The 17,464-nt window shown below is 46.8% G+C and overlaps 1 protein-coding gene across 1 annotated transcript in view; it reads left to right on the top strand.

Annotated features, from left to right (window-relative positions):
• Window positions 1-10,668: 10,668 nt before the first annotated feature.
• Window positions 10,669-17,464, top strand: part of CERS3 (ceramide synthase 3) — a 170,325-nt gene continuing 163,529 nt past the window's right edge. The window contains exon 1 of the mRNA XM_075346001.1: window positions 10,669-10,712. The gene's annotated coding sequence lies outside the window, so the exon portion shown is untranslated. The remainder of the gene's footprint in view (window positions 10,713-17,464) is intronic.

Below are 17,464 nucleotides of genomic sequence, written 5' to 3' on the forward strand. Positions count from 1 at the left end.
GCCATCACTGGTTATGTTGACAAGGGGGGCGGACCGAGAAGGTAAGGTTTTCCTTAGGATACACCGCTTACAAGATTTACAGTATTGTTCAATGTCAGCTTCCATCTTTGGCCAATAGAACCGATCTGCTATGAGGCTGGTGGTCTTTTCCACCCCAAGGTGTCCATGATCATCATGCAGTGCCCTTATGACCATCTCACGGAACTGAGCAGGAAGCACGAACAGGACACGAACTTCTCGATTTTGGCGTTTGACCTCGCGGTGCAGCAATCCATTTTTCACCAACAGAAAGTCTAACTGTCGGGTCAAGAGAACAGACTCTTGTGTCTTCAGAGCATTCTTCTCAGGCTTTTGGCCCCTTTTCACCCACCATTGAACAACTCCCACAGAAGGATCTTCCTGTTGAGCCTTTTCAATCTGGTTTTGAGTCAGTTGAGGCAGGGAGCCGGCATCAACGTTGGTCAGTTGACAGAACAATAGTGGAAGAGCTTCCTCTGGAGCCCCTAAGAAGGTAGCACAGCCCCCTGATTGAGCAATCCTTCCTTGATGTCGATGACACATAGCTTTCACCTCTAGAGCTGGAACCTCAATCCAGGCTTCTTCTTCTTCATTCACCATCTGCCTGGGCAGGCGGGACAGAGCATCTGCATCGATGTTGGTGGCACCAGGTCGGTACTTCAGGCTGAAATCATATATAGCTAGCGCGGCGAGCCATCTATGGCCAGTAGCATCCAGCTTTGCTGTAGTCCTCACATAGGTCAGTGGATTGTTGTCAGTATGAACTTGGAAATGCACTCCATAGAGGTGGTCATGCAGCTTGTCCACCACAGCCCATTTCAAGGCCAAGAACACCAGTTTATGTGCTGGGTAATTGCGCTCACTCGGAGACAATCCACGACTGATGTAGTAGACTGGCCGCAGGACGCCATAGTGCTCCTGGTATAAGACTGCTCCAAGTCCATCAAAAGAAGCATCCACATGAAGTACGTATGGCTTGTTGGGGTCTGCATAGGCCAGTACAGGTGCCTGGGTCAAGCAGGACTTGAGTTTCTCAAAGGCTTCATCACACTCTGATGTCCATCTCTCTCCGAAAGGCTCATTCACCTTGAAGTAGGTTTTTGTTGCAGGTTTCTTGGAGCGAGCTGTCCCTCGAGGTGGGGGATACCCTTGAGTGAGGGCTGTCAATGGCTTTGCGATCTTGGAATATTGTGGCACAAATCTTCTGTAGTACCCGCTGAAACCTAGAGAAGATCTAAGCTCCCCCAATTTGGTGGGTTTGGGCCACTCCATCACAGCTTCTATTTTGGCTGGATCCGTGGAGATTCCTTCTCGGCTGACAATGTGTCCTACATACTTCACAGATTTCTGGCAGAACAGGCCCTTGTCGAGGGATAGTTTTAACCCAGCTTCCTCTAGCCGGTCCAACACCTTAAATAACCTCAGGTTGTGCTCTTCCAAGGTGTGGCCAAATACAATCAGATCATCCAGGTAAACCAGGACCTCACGAAAGTTCATGTCTCCCATCACCTTGTCCATACATCTCTGGAAAGTAGCAGGGGCACCGGTCACTCCTTGCGGCATCCGTTGAAACTCATAGAAACCGATAGGGCAAATGAAAGCAGTCTTCTCCTGATCCTCCTTGCTCATGGGTATCTGGTAATATCCACTCCGAAGATCTAACACAGAAAACCACTGGCTTCCCTGCAGGCAATCTAAAGCTTCGTCAATCTTGGGCACAGTATACTGATCAGGCACAGTGCGTTTGTTCAGGGTGCGATAATCCACACACATCCTAATAGCTCCATTCTTCTTCTGAGCGATCACTATCGGAGATGCGTATGGGCTGTTGGACTCTATTATGACTCCAGTGTCCAGTAAACCCCGTAAATGCTTTCGAACATCCTCCACATCGGCGGGAGCCAATCGTCGGGATCTTTCTCGAAATGGCTTCTCATCAGTCAGCCGGATGTGATGCTCTACTCCTCTTGCAAGGCCCAGGTCCCAATCACCCAATGAGAAGGTTCCGGCACGCTTCATTATACCATTTATCACTGACTGCTTTTCCTCCTTCTTCAGATCACTACCTTCAAAACAGAGGTCAAAATGTTCAGGACGTAGTTCCTTCCTTTCCTCTTCCTCTTTCTTCTCATAAGCAGCCAAACAGACAGGATGGATTGTGAGGGCCTGCGAGTATCTATTACCTCCAATTTCGCGACACCACTGAGCAAGAGTACGGAATAGGTTGGCATTTGTCCCTACTATGGCAGGCACTGTTTCCCGGGCTTCATCAGTGTCTGGACAGACTAATGCAATGATGGGAACCTCTCTTTCCACCCCAGCTATAGTCTCTGGGAATCGTAGTGTGACAGCCACGTATCCTTTGTAGGGGTAACTGTTTTCACTCAAACCCCAGACTACAAGTCCAGATAGGGGTTGCAAGGGCACGTCTGACAAGTATTTTCTGTACCACTTCTCAAAAATGATGGACACTTGTGAACCACTATCCAGTAATACAGTGCATGGCTGCCCATTGATACAGGCCGGTACATGTGGTGCTGGTCCTACGAGACCTTTAGGAAATTGCTCTTACTGGACAGGGTTAGATGGAGCAGTAGAATATACCTCTGATTTTGAAGGGGGGCCAGTATAGGACTCTACTGGCCCCCTTTCCAGTTTCCCATCTGCCCCTTCTTGTTAGGTGGGGGGTCCCGAGATCTCTTCAAATTCCACCTCTTCGGACACTGGCAAGCCATATGATGGGTGCTCGCACAGACAAAACATTCTTCTGGCTTTGTATCTTCTACCAGACTGTGGTCATCACTTGCCACTTGCAAAGGCGGTCTTTGACTCTTGACAGCTGTCTCAACAATTTGCTTTAGCTGGTCAACCTTCAGAGCCTGGGCAGCTAGAAGTTGGGCAAGCTGTTCCCCTTGCCTCTCAATGACCTTCAAGAACTCTCCCTCTCGATGGCTGGATTCAAGATGTACAGGGGCAGCAGCCACTCGCTGGGTCACTTGTTCTCTGGTGGCCAGGAGAGCTTCCTCTTGTCTGACTTCTTTAAGCAACTGATGGAAAGAACGGGGAATCTGCCCTTTGTCGCAACACCTCAGTCGTTGAGCAATGGGATCGTGAGTCAGAGCTCCTCGGAGCACTTGTTCTAAACGACACTGATCAACTTGTTCGGGCCTAAGTCCCCCCTTGGATACGACCCTATGCACCAATTTGTCCAATCGATAAAGATAATCTGACATCTTCTCACCAGAGTTTTGATAGGTGGTGCGGAGTTGATAAAGGAGATCAGTGGCATCCTCTGGGGATCCAAAAGCATCTTCAAGAGCAGTCATGTAATCTTTAGAAGTTGTCTCTGACTGACTTCTCCAAGCAGCCTGCACCACTTCCATAAGCAGGCCCCTTCAGACTCTCCACAATTCTCTGCTTCTTCACTGCATCAGTACACTGCCATTCTTCCAGATATTGCAGAGTAACATCCCTCCACGTGTCATACCCTTCTTCACCAGCTGGGACAGGAGTGACACCCGAGAAGGTTCTCAGACGACGGTAGGCCCCTTCAGGTTGCAATTTTGTAAACTGGGTGACTAACTTCTCCATGGCTGCCACTACCACGTCAACCATCATGGTTGTTTCTTCAGATTTGTCCCGAGTAGGAGTGGAAGGTAGACATCGACTAGATCTCCTAGGCTGTGAACTTGCACCCGAAGATGATGTCCCTGCTTCGGACCTCACAGGCCAGGTGATCTTCCAATGTGGTCCATGTTTTAATGGCACAGCTATGACAGATGGAAAGTACCCTTTATCCAGTGTCCCCTCAGTAGTGATTAGAGCTGCTGATAATGGACTCCCTTCATCAGTCCTTCTGTCAACCACTCTGGGATGGACAACTCCATGAACTTGGTTCACAATCTACAGTACTTCTTCATCCGGTACCTTGGAGAGTTCACCGCATACTGCAAAACTGTGTTCTTCAAGTATACTTCTTTCCCCACACCATGTGGACACTTGTGCTTCAGTTAAAGCCTCCATGTCAGCGATACCTGTCTTGATCGATCTCAGCAGTGCCTCCACTGTAACACCCCTTTAATTTGCCGCTGGGGCAGGGTGTTCGGTAGTTCTCACCTTGATATGACGCAGTGCCTCCACCCGAATCTTGCTAGGAGCTCTAGTGGAATGCAGAAGGGTCTTTGTCTTCTGCTAGGGGTCGACTCGGGAAACCCCTACCCACGCTCCTTACACACTCACAATAACTGAGGTTAGAAATCTTAACAGGTTTATTTGCAGGAGGGTGACAATGGTAATTGCAGGGAAAAAGCAAATAACAGTGAAACGACAGGTAGTGTTATGCAGTATTCTACAAAAATGCAGGAGGGGCTCTTTGTAATAGACCTGAAGGTTAGGGGTAATGCTTCCTCTTTAACCTACACCACACACTCTGCTGACTACTTACAATCTACCAACTAACAGCTGCAGCCTCACAATTGACACAGTCCCAAATTGGGGCCCCAGTTGCCGCGGATGTCGGCGCGCTTGCAGTACGTTGGCGCGCTTGCAGTACGTTGGTGCACTTAAAGTAATGAAGGCAGTATTTCCCCAGGGCTGGTCCTATACAAACTCCCAGTTAGTGCAGTCAAAAGTCCTCTCTAGCAAGGCCTTGTAATTTGCTCCAGCACACTTCTCAAACTGTAGAACTACAAGTCACAGCAATGTCCTACTCACTTCTGTCTGCAGCAGGTCTGTTCTCTCAGACTATTCCACACTGGGACGTCTGGATTCAATGTCTGGGAGGGAGTTGGTACAGCAGGCAAAATCCTTCTTCGGTGTGGTAAACCTGGAAGGCCGCAGCTCCTACTAATGGTGCCTCCTGTCACTTTCTTCGACAGTCTCTCCTCACCCAGAGTTGCAGCTTCCCGCCTCCAAGATGGCTCAGCTTCCTTCCACCCCTCCGTCCTGTTTCCTCCTCCCCCAGATTTGCAAGGCACCTTGGGAATTGTAGTATTCTCCAGTTCAACCAAAGAAGCAGCATCTGTAGAGGTGAATGTGGGTGGAACACTATAGATCGCTCCCAAAGCAGGTGTCACATAAACAAAATGAGTACACAATATACAAGGTTTAGTACCATGGTAAAGCCCTACAGCATGTATCAAGGACAGAAACCATTAGCTGTGTATAGATTCAAACGAGTACTTACCCATATTAGATGCCTGTGCAGTCGCCGTGTCAAAGGTCCGGTGAGAAAGAGGGGGAAGCCCCAACGCGTTTCACTTATAGTGCTTTCTTGGGGGGCAGTGTAGGAAATATGGTGCATCTTTATACACTTTTCTCTGAGTTTATACCATCTATTGGTTCGCTTACTAAGTGCAAAAAATTTTCACACTTTTATCTTGTCTCATATGAAGCCAAAACCTTTTCCTATTAAGATAAAAAGGGTCTAAAATACTTAAATGTGGTGCAAGGCAGAAACAAAGCATTTTGTGGATTAATCATTGTGGCTGCACAAAGAAGCAAAGGGGGTATCAGCTCAGTCTCTCCATGAATAGGCTAAAATCTTCTACTTTATTTCAGGAACATATAAAAAAGCAAAAAGAGGAATAAATATCATTACTTACAGCAAAGATGGAATTTTCAGGAACATAAGTGTAGTAAGTAATGTTGACCATGACTAAGGCCCGCTTTACACGCTGCGATATCGTTACCGATATTGCTAGTGAGCGTACACACCCCCATCATTTGTGCGACACAGGCAAATCGCTGCCCGTGGTGCACAAAATCGCGCTGACCCGTCACACTACTTACCTGCCTAGCGACGTCGCTGTGACCGGCGAACCGCCTCCTTTCTAAGGGAGCGGTTCATTCGGCGTCACAGCAACGTCACTAAGCGGCCGCCCAATCAAAGCGGAGGGGCGGAGATGAGCGGGACGTAACATCCCACCCACCTTCTTCCTTCCTCATTGCTGGCGGGACGCAGGTAAGGTGAGGTTCCTCGTTCCTGCGGTGTCACACATAGCGATGTGTGCTGCCGCAGGAACGAGGAACAACATCGTACAAGCAGCAACAACGATAATTGGGAAGAGGGGGTGATGTCACCGATGAGTGATTTTGAACGTTTTTGCGACGATTCAAAATCGCTCAAAGCTGTCACACACAATAACATCGCTAAAGCGGCCGGATGTGCGTCACAAATTCCGTGACCCCAACGAGATCGTTTTACCGATATCGTAGCGTGTAAACCACCCTAAGACCCTCTGCTCAATACGTGTTGGTTTTACTGACATAGTTGTTCTGTCTACACGTATGTTCCTTAAATATGTTCCTTATGTTCCAATTATGTGCAGCATGTATCCACCACTGGCGGTATTATCTCAGCCAGATATGTTTAACTCAGAAATGTTGCCGTGTTTTGGGGAAAAACTTACTTTAAGGTTATGTCCGCACTTTGCGTCGTCCTACTTGCAGTTCAAAACGCACCCTCTGGCAGTAATTGATTTTGCCAAAGTTTTTTGGATCACAAAATAGCACTAAAAACCCATGCGTATTTACCGTGTTTTAGCTGCGTTTTTTGCGCTTTTTACATGCTTTTCCATTGCGTTTTGAAAGATGCGTTTTGAACATAAAGACACTGCTAAATAAAGTTTAATCAGTCAAATACAATGAAAAAAGGGGGAAAAAAAGGAACACATAATTATTGAAATAATAAAGAAAATAGTTATATTTCATAGAATTATAGCAGTTTTATAGTATTTAGCAGTAAAATAGCATTAAATTTATATTTTTCATTAATTTAATTGCCAGACTATGTGTGTGTGTAAAGGGACATATTATTCCATTATTTTGAAGTCAGAAAAGCATGCGTTTTGGTAGTCCAAAACGCATTGTTTCTGCAGCAAAAAAAGCAGGTAAAACGCAGGAATTTTGATGTTTGTTGCTTTTTGCAACTTCTCATTGACTTCAATGTTAGCAAAACGCTGCCCAAATGGCAAAAACAATTGATCTGCTGCTTCTTTGAACGCATGGTTTTTGCCACAAATTATGCAAATTAAACGCAGCGTTTAGAAACGCAAAGTGCGGACATGAAATCCCCATTTTCCATAGAGTTTGCTGGAAAATCAAAAAGCATGCATTTTGGCATGAAAACGCTGCATTTCAAAACGGACCAAAAAAGCAGCTGAAACGCAGGGGAAAATGGAAAGTGTGGACACAGCCTAATAGCCTGCCAGGGACCGAGCCTCATAGCAGATTAGTTGGACAGGCGGGTTCCTGGTGGCTCCTCCCCGCCCGCTGACTGCAGGTCAGTTTACACTGAGTGAAAGAGAATCACACTGGACAGGATATTTCTATAAAAACCATCTACATTGCCATAATATGCTGCATTTTTGATGCAGTGAAAATACCCAGCACCAAAAGCACATAGTCAGCACATAGCCTTACAATTCCAGAAAAGTGGGTGTGATTAAGGCCGGTTTCACATTTGCGTAGTTTTGACGGAAAAGGAATCCAGCACAGATGCAGTACAGTACATTTATTTACAGTGGAAGCGCGACACCATGTGGACACATGCGGTTGTGTATGAAGCACCCAACCGCATGGTGTCGCGATTTCACTGTAAATAAATGAATTGTACTGCATCTGTCCTGGATTCCGTTTCCGTCAAAACTACGCAAATGTGAAACCGGCCTTATAGAAATCTCCAGCCCTCTGTGCTTAATTTTTTTAATCAGCGTAATCTGACCTGTGGGGAGTGTTTCAAATTCGCAACATATCAAGTTCTCTTGTGGGTACGTTGAGTTTTATGTGTAAATATTTCCCATAGACTTGCATTAGATGCGGGAAAAAAACACAGGTAAAAAATGCATGTAATACATGAAATTTTGTGAAAGTCAAATACTAGAAAATTCCCCGATTTTAGTGCATTTCCACAATGGAACCTTGTATTCCACACTTAATTACCGAAATTTTCCTTTTGTCAGATGCACCGGATTATAAGACACACCCTAAATTTAGGGGGGAAAAAAAAGGTAAAAAAAAATTGTGGTACGTCTTATAATCTGTTGGTGTCTTACCGGGGTGAGGGCTTCAGCAGTGGTGGAGCGGGGGTCACAGGAGGCAGGGGTGGTGGTGGAGCAGGGCGATGCTGTGGGCAGTGCAGCGGGTGTCCCAGATGCTCACAGTGAACACTGTAAGCCAGGGAACATCCACCTCCGGGCGCAATTTTCCTAAGTCCACTGCTTGGAGATCAGTGGGCCAGAGGTGGCGCGTGCGCAGAGGAGATCTTGAGCAGAGAGCTCCATCTGCGCACATGCTGACTCCAGGCGCCATTATTTGAAGCCTGCACTGTTGACATTTTCAGGTTGGTTCCTGCTGCATAACCTGCGGTGAGCACCAGCACAGTTTCCGCAGCATAGTGCCCGGGGCATTGCCCTAGCCTCCATTCTCCACCTTTCCCTGGTAAGCTACATTTGTATTCTAAGACGCACCCCTCATTTTACTCCCAAATCCTTGGGAGTATCCAGGAGAAAGCATCAAGTATCAAGGACAAAGCAGCTTCATATAAGACATGACATACAAAAAAAGAGACAAAAACTGCAGCATCAAAAGCGAGATAACAGCACAATGAAAAAAAAGTGTGTCCTAATTTAAATAATAGGTGCAAAAATGCTGCAGAAAATCTACGTCAAAAACTCACCCAATGATGCCTATTCTAAAAAAAGTATGTGTATATATATATATATATATATAGATATAGATATAGATATATATATATCTATCTATCTATATATACACACACACACACACACACACACACACACACACTTGCTTGGAGAACGCAATAGCATCAATAGCCTTATGCTACTGAATTTATAAAATACTGAATTTATAAAACAAAGTACACCTTGTATATTGCCTGAATAACAATCTATCAAATGTTTAATCAACAGAAAACAATGATATGTCAGGGATACCTCCATGTCAGGGATAGGCTTCTATAGGGCAAAGTCCATTTCATTATCATCCTGTTGGCTCCTGTTTATCAGGTTTCCATCTGGATCCTGTTTTCCAACAGGACAGAAAAGAGTGTTTTATTTCCCGCTGAAAAACAGAAATTAATCGCAACCTTTTATTTTTGTACAAAAAAATGTATCTTGCCTTAAATACTTTGGAAAAGACTCTTGAAGGTCCAAAATAGAATTGATTGTTAAGTATCTTATTACATTTTGGTAAGAGTTTAATATGAGTTAATAAAATTAAACATTACAATTTTCAAATCCTCGGTGGTGTAGGCGATAATTTCATTTGGCAATTGTCATGGTTCTGATCCGTGGTGCTCTGCTCTCCAGCAGAGCCAGAGTTCTGTTTTGTATTTTGCGCCGGTGGACGGGTGGTTTCCCGTCCTCAGTTCCTGCGCTGGTGTTGAGAGGGATCTCTCTCCAGGCGCCTCGTTCCGGTTCATTGCTCTACTTCATTAGGGAGCAACCTCATCCTCAATGTCTCCAGTCGTAGTTCCTGCCTGCACTAAGTGCTCTGGCTCCTGTTAGTACTTTGAGCTTGTCCTCCTACCCCGAACCTGTTGTTACTCCTCTCCTCCTGTGTCCCTGACTATGACGTTGTTCCCCGGCTCCTGACCTCCAACTTGTACTCTGACCTCACCTCCACTTTTCACCAGTATACCTAAAGTGACTTCCTGGCTTCTGATGTGTGGATTGTACCCTGACCTCAGCTCCACTTCCCCCATAGTATACCTTACGTAACTTCCTGGATTCTGACCTCTGGCTTGTGCTCTGACCTTGGCTTTGCTTCATCCCGGTGTTCCATACGTGACCTCCTGGCTCCTGATGTTCGGTTTGTTTGACTTCCCTGTCACTAGTTGGTTCTGGTGACACCTAGTGGTTGTTCGTCACAGCAATGTTATGGAAATATTAAGTGATTGGAGCCTAACTGACTATTTCCCTCCTGCCCAGGTCATTCTAGTAAGTGTCACTATATTGATATATTTGTGTATGTAAGGAAAAAGGAAAAGGGTTAACCCGCGCTACCGTGTGGGATAAGAAGACGATCAATTGAAGATAACTTGTGATTTATTGTTCTACGCGTTTCAGAGTTTTGAAACTCCTTTTTCAGGATCCTTAATCACTGATCACATCATATTGATATTTTAAGAATTCAATGGATAAAAATTGTAATTGAAAAAAAGGGGAAACATTAATGTCTAAATTAGTTTTAGGAGATTTCCTTGAGCGTAAAAGATACCCCAACAAGAATATGTCAGAGCGGAGTCCGCCTAAGGAAGGTGATGGGTACACACAGCCTACAGAACATTCCTCAGATTAGCGCTATTATGATTCTGCCCTTTGAATCGGACTCACCGGATGTAACTAATAATTGGTGACTTGCTCTCGAGCCTTAGTTTGCTTTGCTCCTACTGTGTAAACGAGAGGGCAAGGGTACAATTTGTGATGTACACCACAGCTGCACCTACATGACCTTCACACAGCGTTTCTTTGTATGGATGCTGTGCCCATTCTGTAAGTACATTCTTCTCGTTGGCAATTTAATCTACAACCAGTGGTTACTAAGCAGGGTTACTGATTTGCAGATGCATTGATAATACAAGAACAAAGCTGTCCTGATGTGTCTTTTCTTTTTGTGATTGCAGAGCTGGGAAGCTAGTCAAGGCCGGAGAAGGCTGCTCATGAAGGAAAAAAGTAAGTCATTCCCCATGTCCATTCCTTCAAGACTTTATTCCAAAAGGGGCATTTTTTTCCTAATGAATGCAGAACAGCAGATGATATCTGATCCATAGGCTTAACCCAAGTTATTCTCATTTCCTACTGTATGCGCCAGCACCGCCTCTGCTAAAAACTCTCCGACCATTCACGGGTATTATTTTTTACACTTCTGGCCATCCTGGCAGACTCTCGATGAAGTCTATTGCAATTTCCAGTTCTGGCTCTGCTTCTTGACTTTGCTTTCTCTGCTGAATGTTGTGGAATAAATCTCGTCATGTATGTGAAAGGTTTCTATCGCAACCCCCTCAGATTTGGCTTTTACAGGCAGGATGAATTACACAATCCCGCAGTGCTGGCTCAGCTGTCTCCCCCACAGTTTGCTAACCTACATTTTAACTTGAACCTTGGACACTGTGCATTTTACTTTCATCCACCTGTGGATTGCAAAAGAGAAGAGACGCTTTTATAGCCTGAGACACGGTTATATTTGCTAATGGGTCATTGCACTTTACAGGGACAGAGCTAAAACTTATCTCCGTAGGCCTAGTGATCTTCTCTTCTTTTGCAATCTATAAGCAGACATTTCAGGCTAGTATTCTTTAATAGTATGACTGCGCAGAAAAAAAAGGGAAAAAAACAAGGATAAAAAGTGGAAAAACGTCCGCGCTGCTGTGCCAATAAAGAGTTAATTCCAAATAAGAGCAATGCAGGTTGGTTTATTCTACGCGTTTCGGAGATAACCCCTCTCCTTCATCAGGAAATCCATCATTTTTACTATTGCCCAGAAAAATATCTGTCCCAGTGATTCTCCGAGGCCTATTTAGTAACATAAGGCCCATCACCACAGAAGTGGCCAATGAATAGGCCTGCGTACCTGGAGTTGGACCCAACACTTAGGCCCTGTGCGCACACTGCGTTTTTACCCGCGTTTTTGCTGCAGAAATTTCTTGAGAAAATGGTTGTAACCTTTCTGCAGACATTTTCCAGCAAAACCTACGGAAAAAAAATTAGCTGTGCGCACACTGCATTTTTTTCTCTAGAACATTCTTTCTGTAGAATTTCTTGAGAAAAAGAATGAGCATGTCACTTCTTTTCTGCAGGTACCTGCGTTTTTTGCCATAGGTAATAGTAAAAAAAAAACAGGGACCAACCTGCGGGAAATAACGCATTAATAACGCATCAAAAACACATAAAAAAACGTACAAAACGCGGTAAAAACGCAGGTGCGTTATTGGTGCATTTTTTCAATGCAAGTGCGCTAATCTTTCAGACTCAAGAAATTTCTTGAGAAAAATCCTTTTTTTCTTGCTTCTTTTGAGTGGCAATAGTATTTGAGCGTTATTGTTTATACATTTTGTTCCCCTTTTTTTTAGTTTTCTTTCTTTTTTAAAAGGTCTGTCCACATAAATTCAGAAAAAAAAATAAAAAAAAAAACACCAGAAAAAAAGCCACCACACAGGTCAAAACAGCAGATGCACTCATAGGATTCAGCTGGCCCCCTATGATAAAGGTGGGGTAACACAGGTGCAGGATACTGATGAGACAACCACTCTCAGCCTACCTGTCACGTCTCCACCGGAGTCGACTTCTGCTTCAACCACCAGACGCCGCCGCGTCACCACTGTGGGCAGTGCTGGGGACGGGGGAGTAGTCAGTGGCTCTGTTGGGTGCAGGCTCCGCTCATCTATTAAGCTGGTTTCACCAGGACCTGTAGTATCACTGGTTGACAGTGGTGCTGTGTGCCTTCCGGCTGGAGTAACTACCTTTCAGCTGGGGCCAATGGAAAGGTACCACATCCCTCTTATGCTTTCTTCCTTCTGCTGGCAGGTGCCAGATATAGTCCTGTAATTCCCTGCTAGTCTCTGGTTCCTTGCTGTTTGTTTGTATTCCCGTATATTGACCTTAGCTTCATTACCTGACCACTCTTCTGCCTGCCGTTTCTGTACTGCGCTGCTAGCTCCGGTTTTGACCCTTAGCTTGATATCTGACCACTCTCACGCCTGACGATTTTTGTCCCTGTTCTACCTTCTGGATTTGACCCTGCCTGGTTACTACTCTTCTCAGGACTGCAGTCTTCCCCGGGCAGCGATCACTTGGGCCCCGTCGTAATTCCAAATCCCTGTATAGTGGTTAAAGGGTTGTGGGGTTTGAGTTCCTACTTTGTGGGCGGTTGCCTCTATCCACCGGTTTCTCCGATCCTGAGTCTGTGGCTCCAGGCAGGCGTCACACTACCAGTTCATGGAGGGAGTGGTTGCTGGTATTAAACATGCACAGTAATGAGGTTTTATATAGGGTGCCAGTTACACAGGTATGTGCAAGGCACAGTGTCTGGCTTACAGCCTATTGATGACACCCATACTATTAGATCAGGCGGGCTGCTAAGCACTATATACTCGTAAGTGCATTGACACACAGGACAGACAGGACTAGGACAATCTCTTCACAAACACCATGTTTGCTCCTGGTAAAATAACAACGCTTAGGCCTTGGTTCTACTTGCATTTTGCACAGATGAGTGCAATCACATAAAACATCAGATTGCACTCACACCAGTGCAAAACTAGGGCAGAGTCCATCAGCGATTGATTTCTCATGCCATGTCGGCATGAGAAATGAATCACAGCATGCTGCGTTTGGCAGAGAGACTAGCCTCACACACACCTATACAAGTCTATGGTTGCGTGTGAAACATCACACTGCACTCGCATTTCATCTGAACGCAGTGCAATATATGCAGAGACATACCATGGAGGAGATGTGAGAAAGTGCTCCCTCCCTCTTCTCCGCAGCTGTGATCCGATCGGAAAATCGATAGATCAATAAAGTTTTGCTGGAGCCAAATATCAAAAACAGCTTTCTTTAAAACATGACATACCAACAACAGACAAAAACTGCAGCGTCAAAAATGCATGTAAAAAAACGCAATGAAACCCCCCAAAAAAACACACAAGTAACCAATAGGTGCAGAAATGTTACATAAATTCTGCAACATGAAAAACTCACCAAATACTTATCTTGGGAATATGGGGAAACATACCGGTATGGATGTCAGTGGCATACTACCAATGGCAGCAAACCACGTGACAGCTAATGGGCCTCTTAGTCTGGGGGGCCCGATGTCAGTGCCAACATCGGGGTCCCACCAAGTGGCATCACATTTTCAACTATATCGGCATTGTGGATGCCAGTACAGTTGAAAGGAATGATGAAATAGACAGCAGTCTGCTGTTTGCTCCATCCTTCATAATTCTCTAGCTGTGTCTGAGATCTGACGTCTCAGCGTGGCGGGCGTCATGATGTCACTTCATCGCACCCGCTGTGCAGAGCAGTGAATAGACAGCTTCAGATTGCTCCCTGCTGAGAATGGACAGGGGGTGACCAAGGAGAAGTGAGTATTTTTTTTAAATCAGTGACTACACGGTGGCAATAATACTACATGGATGGATACAGACTGTGGATTATATATGGAGGTGCAACTATGGGAGTGCATTATATATGGAGGTGTTGCGGGCAGGGGACGGACCACAGCAGGGGGGCTGCTCGAGACACTCGGATCCGGGGTCGTAGCAGTGGCTTGAGGGGAGGCCGGACCCGGGCCTGAGCACCCGTCTGTCGCCCGCAAGTGAAAAAGGGGATTTGTTATATAGGGAAGGTTTTGTCAGTGACGCCACCCGTGGGTTGCAGTAATTGTTGGTGACACCGCAGCTGCCTTGGTATGGGTGCCCGGGGCTGATGGAGCGGGGCAGCAGGATGGTATCTCCTCCACAGGTAGGGGAGGTGTTGTCCCGGGGCCAAGGTGTTGGTGAGATAGAGTAATTGGACACAGTCCGCGGGGATGAACCGGATGATACCGGTGTACTCACGGTTTTTAATAAAATCACACAAAGTCCAGATAGTAAACCAACTGCCGGTAACCGGTAGCCTCCGGAGGGGTGTGCTCGGGTCCCGCACACTGGTGGACAGAACAGGGGCCCTTCCTCCTGCACTTTAGGTTGCTGTCTTGTGTGTTGACTAGTCCGCATGAAACGGGGAAGTCCACTCCCGGTGACTTTTCTGTGGGATCTGTGGCCCGCGAGAACTGACCCGTGGGATTTTAGCAGGCACTTGCAGACGCCCTATCCCCCTCGTTGGGCTTCCGTCTCGCTCTATCTGGGCTGTTAGTGGGACAAGACTTGGAATCTTGTCCCCTGCTGGTTAATTGGAAAGGTGCTTGCAGCTGTCCTTGCCCTAGGGTCCAGGTACCCCGACTGTGCACGGCCTCCGGACGGGATTCCCGCTGTAGGCACCGGCTGGCTACAACCCTGCCCCGGTCCACTTAAGGTCTCCCGCGACCGGATCTCCGTCCCCTGTGGCCCTGCTCTGCTGTCTGCCACCTAGTCAGCTCAAGTAGTCCGGTAGTCCGGGAGCTACAACCCCCAACTACCACTTCACTCCTCTCACTTCCACTGTCTCCTCTCAACGCCTCTGCTCGACTGTTGTTCCCTCCCCTTGACACCTCAGAACCCATAGGTGGGTGTCACCATCTGCCTGGCCTCGCCCACTGGTGTGTCCCTATTGTCCTGGGGGGGTGACTAGGCTTTTGTGGCTGGTGTTATGTACCTGTGGGGGTTGTGTTGGAAAGCCAAGGAGGAGGGAATCCTGCACCTGGAAGAGGGGTGCAGTCTTCTGTGACAACCTGATTTTGTCAGGGCGTCACAGAGGTTGCATTGTACTATATGGAGGATTATGGGGGATGCATTATACGATATGAAGGAATATGGGCTGTGTATTGTATATGGAGGTGCATTATACTATATGGAGGATGATATGGGTGCATTATATTATATGGAGGAATATGGGAGATGCATTACACTATATGGAGTACTATGGAGTGTTCATTATACTATATGGAATGCTGTCATTATACTGCATGGAGGACTAAGAGGGTGCTTTATAATATGTGGAGGACTATGTGGGGTGCATTATAAACGGAGGACTATGGACGGTGCATTATATTATATGGAGGACTAAAGGGAGTGCATTATACTATATGGAGGACTATGTAGGGCACATTATACTATATGTAAGGCTATGTCGGGGCCATTATAATATTTAGAGGCCTTTGAGGGAGCCTTTATGGTTTATACAGGGCTATTTGATCATTATACTGTTTACAAGCTATTATTCAGTGTGAAGGTTTGTGTGGTCCATAACACTGTGTGGAGGGCTGTTTGAGGGCCATCACATGTGCGTACCCAGGATCAAAACTAGAGGGGGGGCAAGCCATGGTCGTTCAAGTTTAAAATATTAGAATGGAAAGGGTGAAGGAAACGAAAATTTTAGGAGAATTAAATGTAATTATAGCTCAATTAATAACTCCGCGCCCCTCCACACACACACACACACACACACACACACTACAATGCACCCCCATTACCCTCACACACACACACACACACACACAATTCAATGCACGCTCCATTACGCCTCCCCCCACACGCACACAATACAATACATCCCCCCCATCACCCACTACACACACACACAATACAATGCACCCCCCATTACCCCCTCCCCATACACACACAATGCACCCCCCATCATCCCCTACACACACACACACACACACACACACACACAAAGCACCCCCCCATCACCCCCTACACACACACAATGCACCCCCCGATCACCCCCTACACACACACACACACACACACACACAATACAATGCACCCTCCCATCACCCCCTACACACACACACACACACACACACACACTACAAAGCACCCCCCCATTACCCCCTCCCCACACACACAATACAATGCACCCCCCATCACCCCCTACACACACACACAAAATACAATGCATCCCCCATTACCCCCTCCCCACACACACACAATACAATGTACCCCCCATCACCCCCTACACACACACACACACATAATACAATGCACCCCCATTACCCCTCCCCCCCCCCCACACACACACACACACAATACAGTGCACCCTCCATTACCCCCTCCCCACACACAATACAATGCACCCCCCCCACACACACAATACAATGCACCCCCCATTACCCCTCCCCCCAGACACACACACACACACACACTACAGTGCACCTTCCATTACCCCTCCCCCCACACACAATACAATGCACCCTTTATTACCCATCCCCAGACATAATACATTGCACCCCCCATCACCCCCCCTCACACAAATTACACTACCCCATCCCTACACACTCCTGCCTCCCCCCCCTCCCTCGGAATACAGTACTCCCCCTCTGCCTGTCACAAAGCTGTGTTCCTTCACAAATGTTCCCCGTTATGCGTCCTCAGCCCCTCCCCACACATACCCATTAATTAAAGCTGTCTCTTCGGCTCCTCCAATGGAGCGCTTACCGCTTACTGATGTCTCCTGTGTGGCGCCTGCAACACTGTAATGATGTCAGCAAGGTGCTGATCTCATCACATTGCTGCACGCCGGGGCCCCGTCCCGGCGCACTGTTCAAATATATTTACGTCTGAAAGACGCAAATACATCTGAATAGGAAGGAGGAAGCTGCGGTCACCGGCACCGCCACCGCCGCGCTCCTCAGCAGAGTGTGCATGCCGGGCAACTATCTATCACACAGCAGAGATAGCACAGCGCCCTGCCTCCTGCTGCAGCTAGTGTGTCGGGCATGCACACACTGCTGAGGAGCTGCAGATACAGCGGCCACTACACCGTGCCCCTGCTTCTAGGGG

The sequence above is a fragment of the Anomaloglossus baeobatrachus genome, chromosome 4 (assembly GCF_048569485.1).
Source record: "Anomaloglossus baeobatrachus isolate aAnoBae1 chromosome 4, aAnoBae1.hap1, whole genome shotgun sequence".
Taxonomy (NCBI): domain Eukaryota; kingdom Metazoa; phylum Chordata; class Amphibia; order Anura; family Aromobatidae; genus Anomaloglossus; species Anomaloglossus baeobatrachus.